Source organism: Salvelinus fontinalis, chromosome 6, assembly GCF_029448725.1.
Source record: "Salvelinus fontinalis isolate EN_2023a chromosome 6, ASM2944872v1, whole genome shotgun sequence".
NCBI lineage: Eukaryota > Metazoa > Chordata > Actinopteri > Salmoniformes > Salmonidae > Salvelinus > Salvelinus fontinalis.
The window spans coordinates 17,641,093-17,656,450 of NC_074670.1; the positions used below are offsets into that span (position 1 = coordinate 17,641,093).

Below are 15,358 nucleotides of genomic sequence, written 5' to 3' on the forward strand. Positions count from 1 at the left end.
TTATCCTGTACTAGAGACAGGGGTTACACTGTGGTGTATAATACTGCACTAGAGACAGTGGTTACACTGTGTGGTGTTTTATACGGTACTAGAGACAGGGGTTACACTGTGGTGTATTATACTGTACTAGAGACAGGGGTTACACTGTGGTGTATTATACTGTACTAGAGACAGGTTACACTGTGGTGTATTATACTGTACTAGAGACAGGTTACACTGTGCTGTATTATACTGTACTAGAGACAGGGGTTACACTGTGGTGTATTATACTGTACTAGAGACAGGGGTTACACTGTGGTGTATTATACTGTACTAGAGACAGGGGTTACACTGTGGTGTATTATACTGTACTAGAGACAGGTTACACTGTGGTGTGTTATACTGTACTAGAGACAGGGGTTACACTGTGGTGTATAATACTGTACTAGAGACATGACTTACACTGTGGTGTATTATACTGCACTAGAGACAGGGGTTACACTGTGGTGTATTATCCTGTACTAGAGACAGGGGTTACACTGTGGTGTATAATACTGCACTAGAGACAGTGGTTACACTGTGTGGTGTTTTATACGGTAATAGAGACAGTGGTGTATAATACTGTACTAGAGACAAGTTACACTGTGGTGTACCATACTGTACAAGAGACAGGTGTTACACTGTTGTATACTATACTGTACTAGAGACAGGGGTTACACTGTGGTGTATGATACTATACTAGAGACAGGTGTTACACTGTGGTGTACTATACTGTACTAGAGACAGGTGTTACACTGTGGTGTACTATACTGTACTAGAGACAGGGGTTATACTGTGGTGTATTATACTGTAATAGAGACAGGGGTTACACTGTGGTGTATTATACTGTACTAGAGACAGGGGTTACACTGTGGTGTATTATACTGTACTAGAGACAGGTTACACTGTGGTGTATTATACTGTACTAGAGACAGCTGTTATACTGTGGTGTACTATACTGTACTAGAGACAGGGGTTACACTGTGGTGTATTATACTGTACTAGAGACAGGGGTTACACTGTGGTGTATTATACTGTACTAGAGACAGGGGTTACACTGTGGTGTATTATACTGTACTAGAGACAGGGGTTACACTGTGGTGTATTATACTGTACTAGAGACAGGGGTTACACTGTGGTGTATTATACTGTACTAGAGACAGGTTACACTGTGGTGTATTATACTGTACTAGAGACAGTGGTTACACTGTGGTGTATTATACTGTACTAGAGATGGGTTACACTGTGGTGTATTATACTGTACTAGAGACAGGGGTTACACTGTGGTGTATTATCATGTAGTAGAGACAGGGGTTACACTGTGGTGTATTATACTGCACTAGAGACAGGTTACACTGTGGTGTATTATACTGTACTAGAGACAGGGGTTACACTGTGGTGTACTATACTGTACTAGAGACAGGGGTTACACTGTGGTGTATTATCCTGTACTAGAGACATGACTTACACTGTGGTGTATTATACTGTACTAGAGACAGGGGTTACACTGTGGTGTATAATACTGTACTAGAGACATGACTTACACTGTGGTGTATTATACTGCAATAGAGACAGGGGTTACACTGTGGTGTATTATCCTGTACTAGAGACAGGGGTTACACTGTGGTGTATAATACTGCACTAGAGACAGTGGTTACACTGTGTGGTGTTTTATACGGTAATAGAGACAGTGGTGTATAATACTGTACTAGAGACAAGTTACACTGTGGTGTATTATACTGTACAAGAGACAGGGGTTACACTGGTGTATTATCCTGTACTAGAGACAGGGGTTGCACTGTGGTGTATTACATTGTACTAGGGACAGGTGTTACACTGTTGTATACTATACTGTACAAGAGACAGGGGTTACACTGTGGTGTATGATACTATACTAGAGACGGGTTACACTGTGGTGTATTATCCTGTACTAGAGACAGGGGTTACACTGTGGTGTATTATACTGTACTAGAGACAGGTTACACTGTGGTGTATTATACTGTACTAGAGACAGCTGTTATACTGTGGTGTACTATACTGTACTAGAGACAGGGGTTACACTGTGGTGTATTATACTGTACTAGAGACAGGGGTTACACTGTGGTGTATTATACTGTACTAGAGACAGGGGTTACACTGTGGTGTATTATACTGTACTAGAGACAGGGGTTACACTGTGGTGTATTATACTGTACTAGAGACAGGGGTTACACTGTGGTGTATTATACTGTACTAGAGACAGGTTACACTGTGGTGTATTATACTGTACTAGAGACAGGGGTTACACTGTGGTGTATTATACTGTACTAGAGATGGGTTACACTGTGGTGTATTATACTGTACTAGAGACAGGGGTTACACTGTGGTGTATTATCATGTAGTAGAGACAGGGGTTACACTGTGGTGTATTATACTGCACTAGAGACAGGTTACACTGTGGTGTATTATACTGTACTAGAGACAGGGGTTACACTGTGGTGTACTATACTGTACTAGAGACAGGGGTTACACTGTGGTGTATTATCCTGTACTAGAGACATGACTTACACTGTGGTGTATTATACTGTACTAGAGACAGGGGTTACACTGTGGTGTATAATACTGTACTAGAGACATGACTAACACTGTGGTGTATTATACTGCAATAGAGACAGGGGTTACACTGTGGTGTATTATCCTGTACTAGAGACAGGGGTTACACTGTGGTGTATAATACTGCACTAGAGACAGTGGTTACACTGTGTGGTGTTTTATACGGTAATAGAGACAGTGGTGTATAATACTGTACTAGAGACAAGTTACACTGTGGTGTATTATACTGTACAAGAGACAGGGGTTACACTGGTGTATTATCCTGTACTAGAGACAGGGGTTGCACTGTGGTGTATTACATTGTACTAGGGACAGGTGTTACACTGTTGTATACTATACTGTACAAGAGACAGGGGTTACACTGTGGTGTATGATACTATACTAGAGACGGGTTACACTGTGGTGTATTATCCTGTACTAGAGACAGGGGTTACACTGTGGTGTATTATACTGTACTAGAGACAGGGGTTACACTGTGGTGTACTATACTGTACTAGAGACAGGTGTTATACTGTGGTGTACTATACTGTACTAGAGACAGGGGTTATACTGTGGTGTATTATACTGTACTAGAGACAGGGGTTACACTGTGGTGTATTATACTGTACTAGAGACAGGGGTTACACTGTGGTGTACTATACTGTACTAGAGACAGCTGTTATACTGTGGTGTACTATACTGTACTAGAGACAAGGGTTACACTGTGGTGTACTATACTGTACTAGAGACAAGGGTTACACTGTGGTGTACTATACTGTACTAGAGACAGGTGTTATGCTGTGGTGTAATATACTGTACTAGAGACAGGGGTTACACTGTGGTGTATTATACTGTACTAGAGACAGGTGTTACACTGTGGTGTACTATACTGTACTAGAGACAGGGGTTATACTGTGGTGTATTATACTGTACTAGAGACAGGGGTTACACTGTGGTGTACTATACTGTACTAGAGACATGGGTTACACTCTGGTGTATTATACTGTACTAGAGACAGGGGTTACACTGTGGTGTACTATACTGTACTAGAGACAAGGGTTACACTGTGGTGTACTATACTGTACTAGAGACAGGTGTTACACTGTGGTGTACTATACTGTACTAGAGACAAGGGTTACACTGTGGTGTACTATACTGTACTAGAGACAGGTGTTATACTGTGGTGTACTATACTGTACTAGAGACAGGTGTTATACTGTGGTGTATTATACTGTACTAGAGACAGGTGTTACACTGTGGTGTACTATACTGTACTAGAGACAGGGGTTACACTGTGGTGTATTATACTGTACTATAGACAGGGGTTACACTCTGGTGTATTATACTGTACTAGAGACAGGTTACACTGTGGTGTATTATACTGTACTAGAGACAGGGGTTACACTGTGGTGTATTATACTGTACTAGAGACAGGGGTTACACTGTGGTGTATTATACTGTACTAGAGACAGGGGTTACACTGTGGTGTATTATCATGTAGTAGAGACAGGGGTTACACTGTGGTGTATTATACTGCACTAGAGACAGGTTACACTGTGGTGTATTATACTGTACTAGAGACAGGGGTTACACTGTGGTGTATTATCCTGTACTAGAGACATGACTTACACTGTGGTGTATTATACTGTACTAGAGACAGGGGTTACACTGTGGTGTATAATACTGTACTAGAGACATGACTTACACTGTGGTGTATTATACTGCACTAGAGACAGGGGTTACACTGTGGTGTATTATCCTGTACTAGAGACAGGGGTTACACTGTGGTGTATAATACTGCACTACAGACAGTGGTTACACTGTGTAGTGTTTTATACGGTACTAGAGACAGGGGTTACACTGTGGTGTATTATACTGTACTAGAGACAGGGGTTACACTGTGGTGTATTATACTGTACTAGAGACAGGTTACACTGTGGTGTATTATACTGTACTAGAGACAGGTTACACTGTGGTGTATTATACTGTACTAGAGACAGGGGTTACACTGTGGTGTATTATACTGTACTAGAGACAGGGGTTACACTGTGGTGTATTATACTGTACTAGAGACAGGGGTTACACTGTGGTGTATTATACTGTACTAGGGACAGGTTACACTGTGGTGTATTATACTGTACTAGAGACAGGGGTTACACTGTGGTGTATAATACTGTACTAGAGACATGACTTACACTGTGGTGTATTATACTGCACTAGAGACAGGGGTTACACTGTGGTGTATTATCCTGTACTAGAGACAGGGGTTACACTGTGGTGTATAATACTGCACTAGAGACAGTGGTTACACTGTGTGGTGTTTTGTACGGTAATAGAGACAGTGGTGTATAATACTAGAGACAGGTGTTATACTGTGGTGTACTATACTGTACTATACTGTACTAGAGTAAGGTGTTATACTGTGGTGTATTATACTGTACTAGAGACAGGTGTTACACTGTGGTGTACTATACTGTACTAGAGACAGGGGTTACACTGTGGTGTACTATACTGTACTAGAGACAGTTGTTATACTGTGGTGTACTATACTGTACTAGAGACAAGGGTTACACTGTGGTGTACTATACTGTACTAGAGACAGGTGTTACACTGTGGTGTATTATACTGTACTAGAGACAGGGGTTACACTGCGGTGTATTATACTGTACTAGAGACAGGGGTTACACTGTGGTGTACTATACTGTACTAGAGACAGCTGTTATACTGTGGTGTACTGTACTGTACTAGAGACATGGGTTACACTGTGGTGTATTATACTGTACTAGAGAGAGATGTTATACTGTGGTGTACTATACTGTACTAGAGACAGGGGTTATACTGTGGTGTACTATACCGTACTAGAGATAGGGGTTATACTGTGGTGTATTATCCTGTACTAGAGACAGGGGTTACACTGTGGTGTACTATACTGTACTAGAGACAGGTGTTATACTGTGGTGTATTATCCTGTACTAGAGACAGGGGTTACACTGTGGTGTGCTATACTGTACTAGAGACAGGTGTTACACTGTGGTGTATTATCCTGTACTAGAGACAGGTGTTACACTGTGGTGTACTATACTGTACTAGAGACAGGGGTTACACTGTGGTGTATTATACTGTACTAGAGACATGTGTTACACTGTGGTGTATTATACTGTACTAGAGACAGGGGTTACACTGTGGTGTATTATACTGTACTAGAGACGGGTTACACTGTGGTGTATTATACTGTACTAGAGACGGGTTACACTGTGGTGTATTATACTGTACTAAAGACAGGGGTTACACTGTGGTGTATTATACTGTACTAGAGACAGGGGTTACACTGTGGTGTATTATACTGTACTAGAGACAGGGGTTACACTGTGGTGTATAATACTGCACTAGAGACAGGGGTTACACTGTGGTGTATAATACTGTACTAGAGACATGACTTACACTGTGGTGTATTATACTGCACTAGAGACAGGGGTTACACTGTGGTGTATTATCCTGTACTAGAGACAGGGGTTACACTGTGGTGTATTATACTGTACTAGAGACATGGATTACACTATGGTGTATTATACTGTACTAGAGACAGGGGTTACACTGTGGTGTATTATACTGTACTAGAGACGGGTTACACTGTGGTGTACTATACTGTACTAGAGACATGGGTTACACTGTGGTGTATTATACTGCACTAGAGACAGGTGTTACACTGTGGTGTATAATACTGCACTAGAGACAGTGGTTACACTGTGTGGTGTTTTATACGGTAATAGAGACAGTGGTGTATAATACTGTACTAGAGACAGGGGTTACACTGGGGTGTATTATCCTGTACTAGAGACAAGTTACACTGTGGTGTACCATACTGTACAAGAGACAGGGGTTACACTGGTGTATTATCCTGTACTAGAGACAGGGGTTGCACTGTGGTGTATTACATTGTACTAGGGACAGGTGTTACACTGTTGTATACTATACTGTACTAGAGACAGGGGTTACACTGTGGTGTACTATACTGTACTAGAGACAGCTGTTATACTGTGGTGTACTATACTGTACTAGAGACAGGGGTTACACTGTGGTGTACTATACTGTACTAGAGACAGCTGTTATACTGTGGTGTACTATACTGTACTAGAGACAAGGGTTACACTGTGGTGTACTATACTGTACTAGAGACAAGGGTTACACTGTGGTGTACTATACTGTACTAGAGATAGGGGTTATACTGTGGTGTATTATCCTGTACTAGAGACAGGGGTTAAACTGTGGTGTACTATACTGTACTAGAGACAGGTGTTATACTGTGGTGTATTATCCTGTACTAGAGACAGGGGTTACACTGTGGTGTGCTATACTGTACTAGAGACAGGTGTTACACTGTGGTGTATTATCCTGTACTAGAGACAGGTGTTACACTGTGGTGTACTATACTGTACTAGAGACAGGGGTTACACTGTGGTGTATTATACTGTACTAGAGACATGTGTTACACTGTGGTGTATTATACTGTACTAGAGACAGGGGTTACACTGTGGTGTATTATACTGTACTAGAGACGGGTTACACTGTGGTGTATTATACTGTACTAAAGACAGGGGTTACACTGTGGTGTATTATACTGTACTAGAGACAGGGGTTACACTGTGGTGTATTATACTGTACTAGAGACAGGGGTTACACTGTGGTGTATAATACTGCACTAGAGACAGGGGTTACACTGTGGTGTATAATACTGCACTAGAGACAGGGGTTACACTGTGGTGTATAATACTGTACTAGAGACATGACTTACACTGTGGTGTATTATACTGCACTAGAGACAGGGGTTACACTGTGGTGTATTATCCTGTACTAGAGACAGGGGTTACAATGTGGTGTATTATACTGTACTAGAGACATGGATTACACTATGGTGTATTATACTGTACTAGAGACAGGGGTTACACTGTGGTGTACTATACTGTACTAGAGACAGGGGTTACAATGTGGTGTATTATACTGTACTAGAGACATGGATTACACTATGGTGTATTATACTGCACTAGAGACAGTGGTTACACTGTGTGGTGTTTTATACGGTAATAGAGACAGTGGTGTATAATACTGTACTAGAGACAGGGGTTACACTGGGGTGTATTATCCTGTACTAGAGACAAGTTACACTGTGGTGTACCATACTGTACAAGAGACAGGGGTTACACTGGTGTATTATCCTGTACTAGAGACAGGGGTTGCACTGTGGTGTATTACATTGTACTAGTGACAGGTGTTACACTGTTGTATACTATACTGTACTAGAGACAGGGGTTACACTGTGGTGTATGATACTATACTAGAGACGGGTTACACTGTGGTGTATTATCCTGTACTAGAGACAGGGGTTACACTGTGGTGTATTATACTGTACTAGAGACAGGGGTTACACTGTGGTGTATTATGCTGTACTAGAGACAGGGGTTACACTGTGGTGTACCATACTGTACTAGAGACAGCTGTTATACTGTGGTGTACTATACTGTACTAGAGACAGGGGTTACACTGTGGTGTATTATACTGTACTAGAGACAGGTTTTACACTGTGGTGTACTATACTGTACTAGAGACAGGTTATACTGTGGTGTATTATACTGTACTAGAGACAGGGGTTATACTGTGGTGTACTATACTGTACTAGAGACAGGTGTTATACTGTGGTGTATTATACTGTACTAGAGACAGGGGTTACACTGTGGTGTACTATACTGTACTAGAGACAGGTGTTATACTGTGGTGTATTATACTGTACTAGAGACAGGGGTTACACTGTGGTGTACTATACTGTACTAGAGACCGCTGTTATACTGTGGTGTACTATACTGTACAAGAGACAAGGGTTACACTGTGGTGTACTATACTGTACTAGAGACAAGGGTTACACTGTGGTGTACTATACTGTACTAGAGACAGGTGTTATACTGTGGTGTACTATACTGTACTAGAGACAGGGGTTACACTGTGGTGTATTATACTGTACTAGAGACAGGGGTTACACTGTGGTGTATTATACTGTACTAGAGACAGGGGTTACACTGTGGTGTACTATACTGTACTAGAGACAGCTGTTATACTGTGGTGTATTATACTGTACTAGAGACAGGTGTTATACTGTGGTGTATTATCCTGTACTAGAGACAGGTGTTACACTGTGGTGTACTATACTGTACTAGAGACAGGGGTTATACTGTGGTGTATTATACTGTACTAGAGACAGGGGTTACACTGTGGTGTACTATACTGTACTAGAGACAAGGGTTACACTGTGGTGTACTATACTGTACTAGAGACAGGGGTTACACTGTGGTGTATTATACTATACTAGAGACAGGGGTTACACTGTGGTGTACTGCACTAGAGACAGGGGTTACACTGTGGTGTACTATACTGTACTAGAGACAATGGTTACACTGTGGTGTACTATACTATACTAGAGACAGGTGTTACACTGTGGTGTACTATACTGTACTAGAGACAAGGGTTACACTGTGGTGTACTATACTGTACTAGAGACAGGTGTTATACTGTGGTGTACTATACTGTACTAGAGACAGGTGTTATACTGTGGTGTATTATACTGTACTAGAGACAGGTGTTACACTGTGGTGTACTATACTGTACTAGAGACAGGGGTTACACTGTGGTGTACTATACTGTACTAGAGACAGCTGTTATACTGTGGTGTACTATACTGTACTAGAGACAAGGGTTACACTGTGGTGTACTATACTGTACTAGAGACAGGTGTTACACTGTGGTGTATTATACTGTTCTAGAGACAGGGGTTACACTGTGGTGTATTATACTGTACTAGAGACAGGGGTTACACTGTGGTGTACTATACTGTACTAGAGACAGCTGTTATACTGTGGTGTACTGTACTGTACTAGAGACATGGGTTACACTGTGGTGTATTATACTGTAATAGAGACAGGGGTTACACTGTGGTGTACTATACTGTACTAGAGACAGGTGTTATACTGTGGTGTATTATACTGTACTAGAGAGAGGTGTTATACTGTGGTGTACTATACTGTACTAGAGACAGGGGTTATACTGTGGTGTACTATACTGTACTAGAGATAGGGGTTATACTGTGGTGTATTATCCTGTACTAGAGACAGGGGTTACACTGTGGTGTACTATACTGTACTAGAGACAGGTGTTATACTGTGGTGTATTATCCTGTACTAGAGACAGGGGTTACACTGTGGTGTGCTATACTGTACTAGAGACAGGTGTTACACTGTGGTGTATTATCCTGTACTAGAGACAGGTGTTACACTGTGGTGTATTATACTGTTCTAGAGACAGGGGTTACACTGTGGTGTATTATACTGTACTAGAGACAGGTGTTACACTGTGGTGTACTATACTGTACTAGAGACAGCTGTTATACTGTGGTGTACTGTACTGTACTAGAGACATGGGTTACACTGTGGTGTATTATACTGTAATAGAGACAGGGGTTACACTGTGGTGTACTATACTGTACTAGAGACAGGTGTTATACTGTGGTGTATTATACTGTACTAGAGAGAGGTGTTATACTGTGGTGTACTATACTGTACTAGAGACAGGGGTTATACTGTGGTGTACTATACTGTACTAGAGACAGGTGTTATACTGTGGTGTATTATACTGTACTATAGACAGGGGTTACACTGTGGTGTACTATACTGTACTAGAGACAGGTGTTATACTGTGGTGTATTATACTGTACTAGAGACAGGGGTTACACTGTGGTGTACTATACTGTACTAGAGACAGCTGTTATACTGTGGTGTACTATACTGTACTAGAGACAAGGGTTACACTGTGGTGTACTATACTGTACTAGAGACAAGGGTTACACTGTGGTGTACTATACTGTACTAGAGACAGGTGTTATACTGTGGTGTACTATACTGTACTAGAGACAGGGGTTACACTGTGGTGTATTATACTGTACTAGAGATAGGGGTTACACTGTGGTGTATTATACTGTACTAGAGACAGGGGTTACACTGTGGTGTATTATACTGTACTAGAGACAGGGGTTACACTGTGGTGTACTATACTGTACTAGAGACAGCTGTTATACTGTGGTGTATTATACTGTACTAGAGACAGGGGTTACACTGTGGTGTATAATACTGCACTAGAGACAGGGGTTACACTGTGGTGTATAATACTGTACTAGAGACATGACTTACACTGTGGTGTATTATACTGCACTAGAGACAGGGGTTACACTGTGGTGTATTATCCTGTACTAGAGACAGGGGTTACACTGTGGTGTATTATACTGTACTAGAGACATGGATTACACTATGGTGTATTATACTGTACTAGAGACGGGTTACACTGTGGTGTACTATACTGTACTAGAGACATGGGTTACACTGTGGTGTATTATACTGCACTAGAGACAGGTGTTACACTGTGGTGTATAATACTGCACTAGAGACAGTGGTTACACTGTGTGGTGTTTTATACGGTAATAGAGACAGTGGTGTATAATACTGTACTAGAGACAGGGGTTACACTGGGGTGTATTATCCTGTACTAGAGACAAGTTACACTGTGGTGTACCATACTGTACAAGAGACAGGGGTTACACTGGTGTATTATCCTGTACTAGAGACAGGGGTTGCACTGTGGTGTATTACATTGTACTAGGGACAGGTGTTACACTGTTGTATACTATACTGTACTAGATACAGGGGTTACACTGTGGTGTATGATACTATACTAGAGACGGGTTACACTGTGGTGTATTATCCTGTACTAGAGACAGGGGTTACACTGTGGTGTATTATACTGTACTAGAGACAGGGGTTACACTGTGGTGTATTATACTGTACTAGAGACAGGGGTTACACTGTGGTGTACTATACTGTACTAGAGACAGCTGTTATACTGTGGTGTACTATACTGTACTAGAGACAGGGGTTACACTGTGGTGTATTATACTGTACTAGAGACAGGTGTTACACTGTGGTGTACTATACTGTACTAGAGACAGGTTACACTGTGGTGTATTATACTGTACTAGAGACAGGGGTTATACTGTGGTGTACTATACTGTACTAGAGACAGGTGTTATACTGTGGTGTATTATACTGTACTATAGACAGGGGTTACACTGTGGTGTACTATACTGTACTAGAGACAGGTGTTATACTGTGGTGTATTATACTGTACTAGAGACAGGGGTTACACTGTGGTGTACTATACTGTACTAGAGACAGCTGTTATACTGTGGTGTACTATACTGTACTAGAGACAAGGGTTACACTGTGGTGTACTATACTGTACTAGAGACAAGGGTTACACTGTGGTGTACTATACTGTACTAGAGACAGGTGTTATACTGTGGTGTACTATACTGTACTAGAGACAGGGGTTACACTGTGGTGTATTATACTGTACTAGAGACAGGGGTTACACTGTGGTGTATTATACTGTACTAGAGACAGGGGTTACACTGTGGTGTACTATACTGTACTAGAGACAGCTGTTATACTGTGGTGTATTATACTGTACTAGAGACAGGTGTTATACTGTGGTGTATTATCCTGTACTAGAGACAGGTGTTACACTGTGGTGTACTATACTGTACTAGAGACAGGGGTTATACTGTGGTGTATTATACTGTACTAGAGACAGGGGTTACACTGTGGTGTACTATACTGTACTAGAGACAAGGGTTACACTGTGGTGTACTATACTGTACTAGAGACAGGGGTTACACTGTGGTGTATTATACTATACTAGAGACAGGGGTTTCACTGTGGTGTACTGCACTAGAGACAGGGGTTACACTGTGGTGTACTATACTGTACTAGAGACAAGGGTTACACTGTGGTGTACTATACTGTACTAGAGACAGGTGTTACACTGTGGTGTACTATACTGTACTAGAGACAAGGGTTACACTGTGGTGTATTACATTGTACTAGGGACAGGTGTTACACTGTTGTATACTATACTGTACTAGAGACAGGGGTTACACTGTGGTGTATGATACTATACTAGAGACGGGTTACACTGTGGTGTATTATCCTGTACTAGAGACAGGGGTTACACTGTGGTGTATTATACTGTACTAGAGACAGCTGTTATACTGTGGTGTACTATACTGTACTAGAGACAAGGGTTACACTGTGGTGTATTATACTGTACTAGAGACAGGGGTTACACTGTGGTGTACTATACTGTACTAGAGACAGCTGTTATACTGTGGTGTACTGTACTGTACTAGAGACATGGGTTACACTGTGGTGTATTATACTGTAATAGAGACAGGGGTTACACTGTGGTGTACTATACTGTACTAGAGACAGGTGTTATACTGTGGTGTATTATACTGTACTAGAGACAGGGGTTACACTGTGGTGTACTATACTGTACTAGAGACAGCTGTAATACTGTGGTGTACTATACTGTACTAGAGACAGCTGTTATACTGTGGTGTACTATACTGTACTAGAGACAGGGTTTACACGGTGGTGTACTATACTGTACTAGAGACAAGGGTTACACTGTGGTGTACTATACTGTACTAGAGACAGGTGTTACACTGTGGTGTATTATACTGTACTAGAGACAGGGGTTACACTGTGGTGTACTATACTGTACTAGAGACAGGTGTTATACTGTGGTGTATTATACTGTACTAGAGACAGGGGTTACACTGTGGTGTACTATACTGTACTAGAGACAGCTGTTATACTGTGGTGTACTATACTGTACTAGAGACAGGTGTTATACTGTGGTGTACTATACTGTACTAGAGACATGGGTTACACTGTGGTGTATTATACTGTACTAGAGACAGGGGTTACACTGTGGTGTACTATACTGTACTAGAGACAGGTGTTATACTGTGGTGTATTATACTGCACTAGAGACAGGAGTTACACTGTGGTGTACTATACTGTACTAGAGACAGGGATTTGATTATACATGAGGTAGGTGCCTCGGGGGCTCTTTCATTACTAGGGCCCAGAGTCTTTCCTGACCATGTCATCTGACCAGGAAGAACTCTGATCCCTATAACCAGCTGTATAACCAGGGTGATCGCTACAGCCAGCTGTATAACCAGGGTGATCCCTACAGCCAGCTGTATAACCAGGGTGATCCCTTCAGTCAGCTGTATAACCAGGGTGATCCCTACAGCCAGCTGTATAACCAGGGTGATCCCTACAGCCAGCTGTATAACCAGGGTGATCCCTTCAGTCAGCTGTATAACCAGGGTGATCCCTTCAGTCAGCTCTATAACCAGGGTGATCCCTACAGCCAGCTGTATAACCAGGGTGATCCCTACAGCCAGCTGTATAACCAGGGTGATCCCTACAGCCAGCTGTATAACCAGGGTGATCCCTACAGCCAGCTGTATAACCAGGGTGATCCCTACAGCCAGCTGTATAACCAGGGTGATCCCTACAGCCAGCTGTATAACCAGGGTGATCCCTACAGCCAGCTGTATAACCAGGGTGATCCCTACAGCCAGCTGTATAACCAGGGTGATCCCTACAGCCAGCTGTATAACCAGGGTGATCCCTACAGCCAGCTGTATAACCAGGGTGATCCCTACAGTCAGCTGTATAACCAGGGTGATCCCTACAGCCAGCTGTATAACCAGGGTGATCCCTACAGCCAGCTGTATAACCAGGGTGATCCCTTCAGTCAGCTGTATAACCAGGGTGATCCCTACAGCCAGCTGTATAACCAGGGTGATCCCTACAGCCAGCTGTATAACCAGGGTGATCCCTTCAGTCAGCTCTATAACCAGGGTGATCCCTACAGCCAGCTGTATAACCAGGGTGATCCCTACAGCCAGCTGTATAACCAGGGTGATCCCTTCAGTCAGCTGTATAACCAGGGTGATCCCTTCAGTCAGCTGTATAACCAGGGTGATCCCTTCAGTCAGCTGTATAACCAGGGTGATCCCTACAGCCAGCTGTATAACCAGGGTGATCCCTACAGCCAGCTGTATAACCTGGGTGATCCCTACAGCCAGCTGTATAACCAGGGTGAACCATGCTGTATAAACTGGCGTGATTCCTATAGCCAGCTGTATAACCAGGGTGATCCCTGCAGCCAGCTGTATAACCAGGGTGAACCGTGCTGTATAACCAGGGTGATCCCTATAGGCTGCTGTATAATCAGGGTCCAAAGTGTTTCCCGGTCAAGAAGAACCCGTGTCCCTACATTCTCATAGCAGTTAACACTGCTAACATTGTCTTAACTATTTTCAAGGCATCCCTGGGAATCAGAGTGTAATTTGAACCCTGACAAGAGAATGGGCTGGTTGATCGAGTGGAAGTTTACAGAGTTTGGTCAGTCCGGATGATCCAAACAGGTCAAGTGATTCCTCCTCTCCTTTGTTGTCCAGTTTAGTTTTTTCTAATTGGTCCATTCCTTCCAGAGCGAGAGAGTACAGTAGGGCTACCTAGCCAAATGTATCGCCTCCAAAGGTTACACAAACGTGCCCAATCAGCTAAATTGAACAACAGAAGGATGGAGAGACACTGGGGACAACAATGATAAACAATGGTCCCATTTTCAATATGGCTTATAGGAGCTAGGCTCATTAGGAGACAGAGCTGAGAGAGAAAGTCCACATCCACTCCTCTCTCGTCTCTCTCTACCGAACCTCCTCTCCCTCTCTCCCTCTCTCCCTCTCTCCCTCTCTCTCTCCCTCCCTCCCTCCCTCTCTCTCTCCCTCTCTCCCTCCCTCCCTCCCTCC

The 15,358-nt window shown here is 42.5% G+C and overlaps 1 protein-coding gene across 4 annotated transcripts in view; it reads right to left on the reverse strand.

Annotated features, from left to right (window-relative positions):
* LOC129857222 (tyrosine-protein phosphatase non-receptor type 6-like) overlaps positions 1-15,358 on the reverse strand; it is a 67,502-nt gene that overhangs the window by 27,495 nt on the left and 24,649 nt on the right. The gene's annotated exons all lie outside the window — the stretch shown is intronic.